This window comes from Dermacentor silvarum, chromosome 7, assembly GCF_013339745.2.
Source record: "Dermacentor silvarum isolate Dsil-2018 chromosome 7, BIME_Dsil_1.4, whole genome shotgun sequence".
In the NCBI taxonomy this organism is placed as follows: domain Eukaryota; kingdom Metazoa; phylum Arthropoda; class Arachnida; order Ixodida; family Ixodidae; genus Dermacentor; species Dermacentor silvarum.
The window spans coordinates 154,259,321-154,273,497 of NC_051160.1; the positions used below are offsets into that span (position 1 = coordinate 154,259,321).

Genomic DNA, 14,177 nt, shown 5'->3' on the forward strand with positions numbered 1-14,177 from the left:
GGTTCCGGAAGGTGCTGAGAAATTTATTATTCGCCAGAAAGGAGGTATTAATCGTATCCTGGAAGAAGTTGGAAGACTACGCATGCACGTCTACCTGGCCCAAGCAGCCGGGGTCGAGCCGGAGGCTGCAGACGAAGACGTAGCATCCCGAAACCTGACGCAGCAATCGATCATGATAGCTACGCTAGACGCGGCACGAGCAAGCCAGTACGCTGCGATCACGGCACATCGGGTAGGTAGATCGATGGTCGAGACGAAGGCTTATATTGTCATGCCGGAAAACGGAGGGAAAGGAGTGATCCACGATGTCCCGCTGGATGCAACTCACGAAGAAATCCTCGATGCACTTAGAAGAAATAAGAAAAACCCTTCGATTAATGGAGTCAGAAGACTGGGAGCGAAATCCAAATCTGTATTGCTCCTGTTTGAAGACTGGAAAGTGCCGATGGAAGTTTACCTCCGATGCTTACCCACACGCTGCTACCTATACAAGAAAAAATATGAAGTGTGTGTCACCTGCGGAAAACTTGGACATCGGGCCGACGTTTGCCCGAACCCCGACGTCGTCAGATGTCGGGGATGTGGAGCCGCCAACCCGGAACCAAATCACAGCTGCGAGCCTCGATGCTTGCTATGCAAGAAAGCCCACCTCCTAGGCGACAACAAGTGCCGGGAGATATATCGCATGCCGTACATCATCAAGAAAAGATTATGGCTAAAGAAAAGCTCCAGGCGCAAGCCCCGACTCAAGGCGAGCCCCAGGCCACCAAATCGGCACCTATAGAGGAAAACCGAGGCAGAGCAAAGGATGCTACCAGTGACCAGGCGGGGCAGCAGTCGAGAGAGAGATCTAGTTCGAGACCCGGAAGGAGGTCCAGTTCGTGGTCCGGAGGGGGCCGCCAGAGACTCCAGCCAAGGGGCCTGCTGACCAGGGCCGAGGACCTGCTAACCAGGGCCGAGGACCAGGCCTGCCGCCCAGGGACCCCAAGGACCCATGGGGGAAAACGAAAAATGAAAATATCCACTCGGTAAGCTTTGGAGCAAGGGCTCCCAGGCTGAGAAAGATGAGATTAGCTTACTTAAGAAAGAAATAGAGGAGCAGAAGAAAGCAAACATGAGGTTACAACGATTGCTGAGGAAAACCCAAAATCAGCTTATCGCACTAAAAACAGAGAAGGGCCCCGCAGAGCCTCCCAAAGATTGCAACACCCAAATCACTCATCGTGCTCCTGTGCCAGCTTCATCTGGACCGGAGGAAGAGGTTATGAATGTTGATTTTACGAGACAACCCCCTTCCAAACGCAAGGCGGGGGAGACCGACCCGCTGGCGATCTGGCAAAAGAAAATTGAAACGTGGCTGACAAAAATGGACAAGGAGAACTAAACTATGAAAATAGGACAGCTACAGAATGGAGGCACAAGTGAACCTACAGTCTTGAAGATAGACGCCCTGAGTGCGTCGATGGATACCTTAGGCACAACATTAGCTAGGCTCTGCGAGAAAATCGGGGCAATAGAAGCGATTCTTAATACAAATGGATAAACGTTTGAATAAGAAAAATGCCTCCACATTCTGGCAGTGGAATTGTAGGGGGCACCAAAGGAAGAGAGCGTTGCTGCAACAATACCTCGAGCTACAACAGGAAGCGCCCGTAGCCATAGTCTTAAAGGAAACGGGTAAGGCCCGTGTTGGGTTATCGGGTTACCAAAGCTTTGACAGCGGCAAGAGGGATAAATGCCGAGTCACCACCTTCGTAAAGCGAAACATTGCAACCATAGTCCATGATGTCTCCCCAAGCGAGGCAGAGGCTGTTCTCGTTGAGATTATCACAGGAAAGAAAAATAGAGATAGCATATTCCTGCTGATTGTGTACAGCACACCCAGGCAGAAGAAAATTAAATTCATTACTTTATTCCACAAAGCACTCAAAGCCGCAGCTGGGAGACCGCTCATCATTATGGGAGACTTCAACGCGGCTCACGAGGAATGGGGATATGGGGACCTACAGAGACCCCAAAGGTAGACGAATTTGGGAGGATCTACAAACGCTAGGGCTTACTCTACATACTGACCCATGCGTCCCTACGCGCACAGGCAACTGTATAACCAGGGACACTGCACCCGACCTCACGATAACCCATATGGCGGGAACAGTAACGTGGAGAAGCACAGGACAAAATCTAGGCAGCGACCACTTTATTATTTAGCTCACGCTAGGAAAAGGCGTCAAGACTCGCCTTATCAAACAGCCGAAATTAACGGAGTGGGATAAATTCAGAGAAATAAGAAAGGAGGTCTCACTGCCGGACGATATGTACAATATCGACGAGTGGACACACCTCCTTAAAACGCACATAGAGCAAGCGACTACAACTATATAGGATGAGGCCGCACCCCCAGCGCTAGACAGCAAACTGCTGAACATGTGGAGCAGAAAGAGTAACCTGTAGAAAAGACTCAAGGCACAAAGATGGAACAGGAATATCAGGCGGGAATTAGCCAGACTCAATAAAGAAATCGAAACATATGCGATTAAGCTCAACGAGCAGAATTGGTACAGCAAGGGCGATGAGATGCAAGCCAATATGAGTCTCTCCAAAACCTGGAGCCTTCTCAGACATCTCATCGACCCTAGTAAATCAAAAATGCAGGCTAGTACAAACCAGGTGAAAGCGAGGCATGGCTTCGTTGGTACAGATGACGAGCTCATTAGCGAGCTCCAAGAGAAATGTCTTGGAAAAACAGAGAGCGAGGTGTTTAAGGACTACGAGGGACCTCCCAACCCAGTTTTCGATGCCCCCATAACCTCGACAGAGGTTATGGGACGGGATAACGGGTCCGGACGGGATAACGAACACAGCTCTCAGGAATCTAGACGATGAGTCTATCATCGCAGTAACCAAATACATGAACCAGGTGTGGGAGACAGGAGAACTCCCAAAGACATGGAAACAGGCAGACGTAGTCTTTATTCCAAAGCCAGGCAAAGTACCCAGTTTGAACAACATGCGACCAATTTCCCTCACCTCGTGTGTAGGAAAATTGATGGAGCATGTTGTTCAGACGAGACTGACCAGGTACATGGAGGAGAACGATCTCTGGCCGCATGAAATATTTGGATTCAGGCCGGGGCTCAGTACACAAGATTTCATGCTCAGACTTAAGCATGATATCCTAGACCGATATGACTCAACTGACACCAGGGCGATCCTAGGCCTTGACCTCACCAAGGCATTTGACAACGTTAGCCACAAGGCTATCTTGGCAGGCCTCGAAGAGGTTGGTGTGGTTCATAGGGCATATACATACGTCAAAGACTTTCTGTCACAGAGGGAGGCGAATATAAAATTTCTGGAAGTAAAGTTCCCTCCCGTCACACTTGGGAGCAAGGGGACTCCTCAAGGGTCGGTGCTATCACCCTTCCTATTCAACATAGTGATGAGGGGTCTCCCGGCGGAACTCAATAAGATGAAATCGATAAAATTTAGCATGTACACGGATGATATCAACATCTGTGTTAACAGTGGGAGTGACGCAGCCATCGAACTTAAACTACAGATAGAGGCAAATATGGTGGAAGAGTATGCGGCCCGCAGAGGCTTGTCTTGCTCGCCACAGAAATCGGAGCCATTAATCTTTCAGCCAAAACTTCAAAGGGGACACGCTGGGAGCAGCAGACCAATCAATGTATTCATAAACGGAAAGGAGGTTCCCAAGGTGGAGGAAATCAGAATTCTGGGCATGTATCTCCAGAGAAATGGTTACAACCTCACGACAATCAAAAAGTTAGAAGGATACGCGGCGCAAGTCACGGGGATCTTTATTAGAGTTGCACTCAAAGGCAGGGGCCTCAAAGAGAACAGCCTCCTCAGGCTCATGCAGCCTTTATTACTAGTCGAATAGCGTATGCCAAACCATATCTTGTTTTTAAACAAGACGAAAAAGACAAAATAGATGCGATCATTAGGAATAGCGTTAAGAGAGCCCTAGGACTTCCAGACTCGACCGTGACAGACCTTCTCAAAATGGTGGTTCACAACACGCTAGTTGAGCTCACTGAGGCAGTACGAGTATCTTAGTTGGAAAGATTAGGCCAGTCCAAAACAGGGAGAAAAATCATGGAATGGGTAGGAATCCAATGTGAGAGGGGTGCCCCGACTGGCAAGAAGGACATGCCGTTGGACGTGCGCAAACGCTTCCGAATTGCCCCCCCTACCTAAAAATATGCACCCTATCTACAACAAAGAGAGGAGAGCTCACAGGGCAAAGCTCTAGTAAATAAACTTAAAAACACGCCGGCGCCTAAAGTAGCGTACGTGGACGCCGCTTGCGGTAGAGACGGGCCTGCGGTATCGACGGTGGTAGATGGCGACGGGTGCGTTCAGATAGCGTGCTCCACGTGCACGAGGAACGCCTGTACAGCCGAGGAGGTTGCAGTAGCGCTCGCTTGTGCGGGTACAAAAGCGGGAGTCATATTATGCGATAGCAAATTAGCTATCCGAAATTTTAGCAGCGGGCGAATCTTGGAAGAGGCCCTCAAAATTATACTCAAAAACCCTCCTAGTAGGGACATAACTTTTGTTTGGGTTCCGGCCCATGAAGAAGTCGCAGGTAACGAAGCCACTCACGAGCTTGCCCGAGCACTCTACCACCGGGCAACTCTAGAGCAGCCAGTTCCAGGGATCAAAGATAGCATCATCACGTACAGGGAAATTGTAGATCATTACAAAGCCGAAAGAAAAATCTTTCCGCCTCAGCATCGGTCTGCCTCTCTGGAGGACGCTCGCATTTGGCAGCGCCTCCAGGGAAACAATTACACATCACCATATTGGATTTACTTAACTCAGACGATGGACTATAACGACGCCGTCTGAAAAATTTGTAAGGAGAAAGGTACGTTAGGCCATGTAATATGGGAGTGTGCTGGTTCCCCAGGGGCCAAGGAAAACATTGACAATAGAGAAGCCTGAGAGGCCTTGCTCCAGAGCGAGGCTGAAGACAACCAGAGTCGAGCAATCCGCCTGGCCGTTGAGGCCGTGAAGACTGACCGTCCTCAACGCGCGGGGACTGCTTCGTCCTCCCCCCCTACCTACGTGTAGGTTAAGAGGCGGGCACCCCAGCTCGGTGGAATAATAGTTTTCAATCAATCAATCAATCAATCAACCTGTACGAATAGATGAGCGCCGGCTACAGGTGGGACCCGACCCTTATGCTCGCCAACGTGCTTTTTTACCTTGATGGCCCACCGCGGGTGTGGTTCGAGACGCACGAGGCGGACATTACCAGCTGGGACTCTTTCAAAGAGAAGATCCGCGACCTTTTCGGTGACAGCACTGGTCGGCAGCTTGCTGCGCGGAGTGAACATGCGACTCGTGCACAGACATCCTCCGAGTCATACGTCTCCTACATTCAGGACGTTATCGCTCTTAACCGCCAGGTTGACGAGCACATGCCTGAGACCGAGAGGGTTTCTCATGTGCTCAAAGGTATCGCCGACGATGCTTTTAACCTGCTCGTCTATACCAACGTTGATACCGTCGACACAATCATCAAAGAGGGCCGGCGGTTTGAACACGCGAAGAGCCGCCGTATTACCCAGAGATTCACCCATCTGCCCAATACGTCTGCAACTTCATCGTGTGCCGTTCGCCTGCCAGCCACCTGTGACCACGTTACGCGCATTGTTCGTCGCGAGATTGAAGCTGCCAGTCCTGCGCCTATTCAACCCTCCGTGTTTACAACCCACGCCAGTGACCCATCGCAGCCATCGGTGTCCCTCATTCAAGCTGTCGTCATGCAGGAGTTTGCCAATCTTGGCCTTCCATCAGCGTGCCCACTGACTCGTCCTGACGCTCGGCCTTATTCCTCTGGACCCCGCTCGACAATTCTACACCTCTCCCGTCTCCTTCCGCCGTCCTGCGGAATGTAGAACGCCCGACGATCAGCCCATCTGTTTCTCCTGTCATCAGGCGGGGCACATTGCTCGTTATTGCCGTCGCCGTTGGACCCACGCATCTCGCCATACCTCCATGCGCCCTACTCCTTTTAGACGTTCAGCCGCTGGTTCCCCTACTTACTACTCGTCGTCCTCCCACGAGTCTCTTCCCTCTGACGCCACTGCTCCTGTTCGCCGCTTATCCCGCTCCCCATCGCTGCAACGCCGCCAATCCCGCTCTCCGCAGCCTCACCGCTTTTCCTCGCCGTCCTTCTTTGGACAATCGCCGCAGGAACACTAGATAGTGCAGCTTATGGAGGTGAAGCTGCAATGCCATCGTCCCCTGCAAATTCTCTACTGACGCTCCCCACTCACCATAGCCTCCTAGAAGTCAAATTCGACAATGTTCCTGTGACCACCCTCATCGACACTGGCGCACACTTGTCTATTATGAGCGCCCCTTTACGCTGCCGCCTGCAGAAGATTATGACGCCGTCTACGACACAGACAATACGTGTTGCTGATGGTGGTGCTGTTCAAGTGATCGGAATGTGCACCGCCCGTGTCAGCATTGCCGGTCGTCACACTGTTGTCCTTTTTCCCGTGCTTGCTCGCTGCCCCCATGACCTTATCCTTGGCCTTGACTTTTGGCACACTCAGCCTTATTTTATTCTTCTGAAACACTCTGCCTCGATCTTCCGCTTGTATCAGATGCCTGCGAAACGCCCATCAGCCGCTTAAGCCCCACCGCTTTTGTTCGCCTACCGCCTCGAGCCGTCACGTACGTGTGTTTGTCATCGAGCCCTACCGTTCCTGGCGGCGACTATATCGTCTCTCCGATTAAAAACGTACGCCGGACGCGCAATGTTACTGTGCCACATGCCGTCACCACATTAGCTGATAACTGTGTGTTCCTCCCGCTACTAAACTTTGGTCTGACCCCCCAAAGTGTTGCCCCACAAGATGTCGCTTGCCAACCCCACTGCTAAAACAGACCATGATGTCGAGGTTATCGCCATAACCGCACCTCAAGAAGCTGAAGTTTCCCCGTCACCAAGTTCTGACGACAGCATTTTTCGCAACATGATTGGATAAGGCCTTTCGCCTGACCAGGCCGACGCTCTCTGCCAGGCTTTGGCCTCCTACAGCGATATTCCGACATTCGTGATTGACCCTTGGGAAATACTAAGGTTGTCGCCCACCGAATCAACACTGGAGACTTTTTTCCCATTCGCCGTCGACCTTACCGTGTGTCCGCATCAGAGCGCGAAGTGATTAAAAAGAAGTGGCTAAAATTCTTACGAAGGACATCATCGAACCATCATCTAGTCCTTGGGCCTCTCCCGTCGCATTAGTATAGAAGAAAGACGGTTCCTGGCGTTTCTGCATTGATTATCGGCACCTCAACAAAATCACCAAGAAAGACGTGTACCCTCTTCTACGTATTGACGACGCCCTCGACTGCCTCCTTGGTGCCACCTTCTTTTCATCCCTGGACCTTCCATCTGGCTACTGGCTAATCGCTGTGGATGGCCTGGATCGCGAGAAGACCGCCTTCGTGACCCCTGACGGCCTTTACCAATTCAAAGTCATGCCTTTCGGCCTCTGAACGCACCAGCCACCTTTGAGAGAATGATGGACACACTCCTTCAAGGTTTTAAATGGTCGATGCGTTTATGTTTCCTGGACGACATGATAATTTTCTCCCCCACTTTCGCAACACACCTTCAGCGGCTTTCGACCATTCTAGCAACTCTCCGACGAGCTGGCCTCCAGCTAAATTCTTCGAAGTGCTACTTCGCTCTTCGTCAAATTACGGTGCTGGGCCACCTCGTTGACGCTTCCGGTGTCCGACCAGACCCAGCGAAGGTGCGCGCTGTCCCGAAATTCCCCGTTCCACGGTCTGTCCACGACGTTCGTAGTTTCGTGGGGCTGTGCTCTTACTTTCGCCGTTTCGTAAAAAACTTTGCGGCGCTCGCACGTCCACTCACTGACCTTCTCAAACAAGACGTCCCGTTTTGTTGGGGTCCTCTACAAGCTTACGCCTTCTCTGAGCTCATCGCTACCCTAACGACCCCACCTATTCTTGCCCATTTTTACCCAGCTGCTTCCACGGAAGAGCGCACAGACGCTAGTGGCCACGGCATAGGTGCAGTTTTAGCCCAAAACCAACGAGGCATTGATCGTGTTATTGTGTACGCAAGTCGTCTCCTATCTAAATCTGAACGCAATTACTTATTAGCGAAAGGGAATGTCTTGCCCTTGTCTGGGCGGTTTCTAATTTCCGTCCTTACTTGTATGGCCGCCCTTTCCGTGTTGTCACTCATCATCACGCTCTCTGTTGGCTTTCTTCACTGAAGCACCCTACGGGACAACTTGGTCGTTGGGCGCTGCGCCTTCAAGAGTGCTCTTACTCAGTTACCTACAAGTCTGGCCGCTACCATCTGGGCGCCGGACTGCTTGTCTCGCTACCCTGTTGAACAACCAGGCGGATCGGACATCGAACCTAACCCCTGCGTTATGTCTATGTCTCAGTTTCTTCAGATTGGTGACGAACAACGTCGTGATGCTTCTTTGCGATCACTCATTGACCGGCTGGAATCCGCACGTAACGACGCCTCACTGCGCATGTTCGCCCTCGTGATTCGTGAATGGCACACTTTGCCGTCGTAACGTCCAATCAGATGGCCCTGAGCTGCTTCTTGTTGTGCCTAAACATCTGCGTTCAACGATCCTGCATGAGCTTCACGACGAACCAACTGCTGGTCACCTTGGCGTATATCGCACGTACGAACGTGTCCGGCGGCGCTTCTTTTGGCGCGGCCTCGCCCGGTCTCTTCGATGTTACGTGGCCTCCTGCGACAAATGCCAACGTCGGAAACGTCCTGCCCCACCCTCGGCTGGACTGCTTCCGCCGCTCTCCATCCCGACCGAACCATTCTTCCGTGTTGGTTTGGATCTTCTCGGTCCATTTCCTGAGTCACGATCCGGCAACAAGTGGGTCGCCGTTGCTTTCGATTATGCGACCAGGTATTCAATCACTCGAGCGCTCCCCACCAGCACTGCAACTGATGTTGCCGATGTTTTGCTCAACGATGATACTCAAACTATGGCGCCCCTAGCCAATTGCTCACAGATCGAGGCCGCGCATTTTTATCCCGAGTAATCGATGATCTCTTGCGCTCCTCCTCAACGCAGCACAAGCTGACCACTGCCTACCATCCCGAAGCAAATGGCCTCACCGAGTGACTACATCGCACCCTCACGAACATGCTCTCAATACATGTTTCATCTGACCACCGTGACTGGGACCTGGCGCTACCTTACGCGACCTTCGCCTGCAATTCATCGCGTCACGATACCGCCGGTTATCCACCCTTTTATATGCTCTTTGGCCGTGAACCGACGGTACCAATGGACACCCTACATCCGGCTACTGCCGCGCCGCCTAGTGAATATGCACGCGATGCCATCGTTGGTGCCGATCATGCGCGTCAGATCGCCCGCTCTAAGCTGTTGGCCTCGCAAGCGACCCAGAAGCGCCTCTATAGCAACTGGCATCACGACGTTGGCTTCTCACCCGGTGCCTTAGTTATCCTGTGGTGTCCATTCCGTCGTGTTGGCTTGTCTGAGAAGTTGTTATCTCGATACACGGGTCCTTACCGAATCGTCCGCCAGATAACGGACGTCACCTACGAGACTGTTCCCGTCTCTCCGACTTTACCGCCTGCGATCGCTCCCAGTGACATAGTTCATGTCAGCAGACTGAAAGCCTACCGCCCTCTTTCTAACGACAATGTGTGAAGTACGCCGAGACGGCGCTTTCACCGCCGGGGGTAATGCTGCGAGAGAGGCATTCAGCCTGAGGAAGACGACGAAGAAGACGGTTACCTCTCGTGTCCGTGGCTGTCCACCATCTTAGCTACTGTGTCTCTCACATACTGCAAATACAGCGTAAATAGCCCCGCCTTGTGTCGTTTTACGTAACAATATCATCAGCGTACAACAGGAGATGCGAATGACGCAAACATTTTTCAATATTATTCAAAAAATATATTGAAAAGTAATAGGCCTAGGATAGATGCTTACGAAACACCGAAAGTTGATTGATAAGGCAAAAAGTACTTAGCACCTACGCGAACATGACCGGCTACGGTCTTGTTGATGTGGCTATGATTTGATGGCTCCGCTCACGGCTACGAATTGTAGTCAGTGAGCATGTCGGGCGTATCCACCTGGAATGAATTTCCAGAATGACGCCAGTTTGGAGATATACGCCATAAAGTCGCCATGAGGGTGTACTGTTTTTCCACTTACTTTTTTACCAAAATGCTGTTATATACATTGAAGCACAAAAGTAACTGGAACGCCCATGTATTTCGTCCCACACATTGGGAAATAATACCTCGAAATTTGCGTCATGCTGGAAAATCATTTCTACTGGATGCGTCTTGCAAACTCACCGGCTACAATTCGTAAATTGCAATATGTGTCGTAAAATAATTAACTAAGACGTTCATTAGTTAATTTTTGGTAATTAGTTGAATATGTGTTTCTATTTCTCGTGCTACTAATGTCCGCCTCTTCGAATAACCCAGCTCAACATTAGGAACTATGCTACCTGCCACAGGCAATTTTTTTAAATTCCGTAAAGCTTAATTTTGAACATTCGGTATATTGCGCGAACTCCAACTTTCCTATTCAAGATCACGTAAACTCCTGCAACGATTTTATGCGATAATCGTTGGATCCATTTGAACACAATTTGTTGCATATCAGGGAGAAAGCTTATTTCTAATATCTCTAAGAAGCAAAAAAAGCCGCAGTTTCAGCCGAAAGGCGAAGCATCACTCGCGAGAGCAAATTAGTAGAGAGCTGTACGTAGTAAGGTTAGTATTTTTATCGGCTGTATAACCTTGGACACATTCGCTTATAATTGAATTAACAAGCATGGTGTCAGCATGCACAAGCAAACATGAATCGATCACACTTAATGACCGCTGGCAACCACTGCCAAAATGCTGGCGTGAGCAGGCGTCGCGGGCAGCGAGCGAACGTTCGTGTGGTATTTTTTTTCAACGGAAACTAAGCGACGAAGCACAGCGCATACAAAGATAGGAGCTGCGTGCAGATCACTTTCAAGATACGGTGCGCGCGACAGCTCGCAGCTGCGCAAACTACAAGTGCGCAGTTGCCAGCAGAGTAGAAGCCGCAACCCCTCCCTGCCGCGCTGCCTTCCCACTTTCCTCCTTTTGCGCGCTCGATTGAATCCGCCCGGTCTCTTGCGCCGGGTCGCTAAATGCGTAGTTGGTTCCGGAGATCAATGGCTCACCCTCATTCCTCGCTTCCATACCCAACTGCCTTTCGCGCGATGGAGACGTCGCGTTTGCTCTCCGCCATGCGTTCGCTCTCCGGGAAAGCGCGCGTCCCTCGCGCGCTCTTTCTGCGTCCTGCAGACATACAGCATACGGCGCGCAGCGATGATTTTATCGCCCTTGGACTTTATACGGAACCTTACAGTGACGGCGACCACGACGGCGACGACAGAAATCTGCTTAAAGTATCCATATACTTGCTATTGCAATAAAAAACATGTCCGATGATTACGATACTCCCTAACACGAATTTTGGGCGCAGCTGTATACGTGTTTTCATTTCGAGATATATTGAGGCAAAGAATTTGAAACCGAAATGGGTCAACTCTCGTTTGGCACCTGTCCTCAGCAACCTGTATCTTGTAAAGTTAGAGTCTTGGCAGAAATGCTCAAGGGAGCCTTAGTCTAGAGATCATTCCGATATCTTGATGATTTCCTTTTGCTTATTAAGTGTACCCTTCAGTGTTTTCAAAAAGAATGTGAAGGTGTTACAAGCATAATCTGCGAGTGTCTTATACCCCTCTCACACTATATGTTTTATTGCCATTAGATTCGAATGACATTCAACACAGCGAATACCATTCGAGCCGTTGAGGTGCTATACAGTAAAAATTTATGTTATTCGACCATGCTATCAATGACATTAATTTCAAACAATCGGCAAGAAAAATAGAACAAGGTATGTGTAGAGTGCCTGAAAAGTCAATATAATTATTTTAATATAAACATGGGGCGTCATTTTACTGAAATTACATATAAAACTTTTATTTAGGAATGTCTAGCTCCCATGAGCCAAGACAAGATTTAGTCAGTTTAGTAGCATACATAGAGGATAAATTGAACAGACACAAAACGACTGAATTGCGAGCGCTGAACGACGACGCTCAGTTGCAGCAGGTGAAGCGGTTAGTTGCTGTGTGCTTTGTATTGCGAGCTCCATACGCCGGGCTCCAGTGCTCTCGCCCTGTTGCCATTAGAGACACCGGAAGCACACGTGCACACAGGCGCCCGATTGTTCATATTATGGCCGACTAGTAAACAGACCGCGGCCAGACGGTACTGAAGTGGAGAGTAAAAACATTTTGCCTGCCATACAGCTTTTCTCTTGTTAAAATGACAGACGCCCTGAATGACATAAAATTGAATACCTTTTTACATGAACGTTTCTCAAGTTACGAACGCTCAATGTTACATTTTACCTTGTCTCTGGGGTAGAGAGTATACATTCGCTTCGCGTGCTAAGTAGGAATTTCTCGATCTCATCCGAATGCTGAAGTCATTCGAATTTGATGCCATTAAATATTGCTGTGTAGCAGTGGAGTAATGTCAGTCGATGCTAATGCCATTCGATTCAAATGACATTAAAACGCCCAGTGTGACAGGGGTATAGTCCATGTGATGCGACCTTCAAAATGCCAATAGAAAGGACTATTCGCTTTCTCGATATAAAAATTGCGCTGTCTGACGATCACATATGCAACATTACAAACCTGTAGCTAATAAGCCTCCTTTATCGCACACTTATGCTCATTCCAAGCTTATTAAAAGGGGCATAGCGAAAATGTATCCGAGCAATGCACTAAAGAAGTCCTGCACTCATTTAATATCTTCCAGTTTTCAACAACGGTTAGTGCGTTCGAGTGAGGCTGGGTTTCTAAACAATTTGATTGTGTCAATTGCTGAAGTAGTGCTGAGAGCAACGCAGTCAGGAGAGGCTGCTTTCTCGACGTCACCTAGCACAGAGTCGGTTAAAAAAACTATTTTGCCGTATTTCCATAGATGCCCCACCTATCGCATAACATGAAGATAGGATTACGTGGAAAGGTTGACATAGTATTCCGATCTCTAAACAAGCTCATCAGCTTGTATGCAAAACAAGACCATATAGTGCAAAAAAGGACGTGTCCGAAAAGAAGCACAGAAACAAGTATGTTGGCGTTTGACTTTGGGACCCTCGCCTCTATACTACTAACAACCAAATATGTATCTTGTATGAATAATAAACTGAAACTGAACATTAAACTGGAACTGTAGTACCTGTTTTGTTTGCAGAAGTCCGTTGCCCTGTGAAAATAGTTATATCGGACAAGCATGCAGATGCATTAATGAGAGGTTAGAGAGCACCCTAATAAGGTTAGAAAGGATTCACCGGGTGGCTTTCTCACAATTCATCGTCACAAGTGCGGACGCGTTCCTCGTTTTAAAGACAGAGTTATTATTGGGAGAAGCAAATGTGAATTAACTCGTCTTATCATTGAAAGTGCTCACATTGTAGAGTTTGACGATGCTTGTGTTAGCAAATCGTCCCTGTCACTATCACAGAAAATGTTTGAATTCCTGCGCATGCGTTAAACATATTAGTTTTTGCTTAGTCCGCAAGTGTGTTATGCCATGATGTGCCTTTGTTAGCGTGTCAGCAGACACGTGCTTGTGAAAAGATGAGGGTATAAAAGTGGAGTCCGTTCTGGAAATACAATTGCCGTTGGAAGTTAGTGCATGTGTGTGTCCTGTTCTTCTACGTCCTTATGCTGCTCTGCAATGAACCTTACGCCAACTAGGCTCATTGAGTATGAGTCATTGGGTGTGTGGCATGCGAGGGCACAATTCCCAGCGTTCGCAGGCAGCGGCGAACCACGCTTAATGTCTCATAGTCCACGCGCGGTCATCTCGGCAGGTCTAGTCGATGGCGCAGGGTGCCCAAAAAGAAGCGCGAAAGAGGATCCCGGTTGCCGCATCCCACTTTCCTCAGGGTTCGCATGCACCGGCGTGCCATACATTTCGGAAGTACGCACAGGCTTCGCGGTGGAGACAATAGATGGTGCCAAGTGATCTCAAGAAAGAGCGAAAGAGGATTTCCGCTGCATTG

The 14,177-nt window shown here is 49.5% G+C and overlaps 1 protein-coding gene across 4 annotated transcripts in view; it reads right to left on the bottom strand.

Moving 5' to 3' along the window:
• The window catches only part of LOC125947023 (uncharacterized), a 180,633-nt gene that overhangs the window by 47,948 nt on the left and 118,508 nt on the right, over positions 1 to 14,177 (bottom strand). The gene's annotated exons all lie outside the window — the stretch shown is intronic.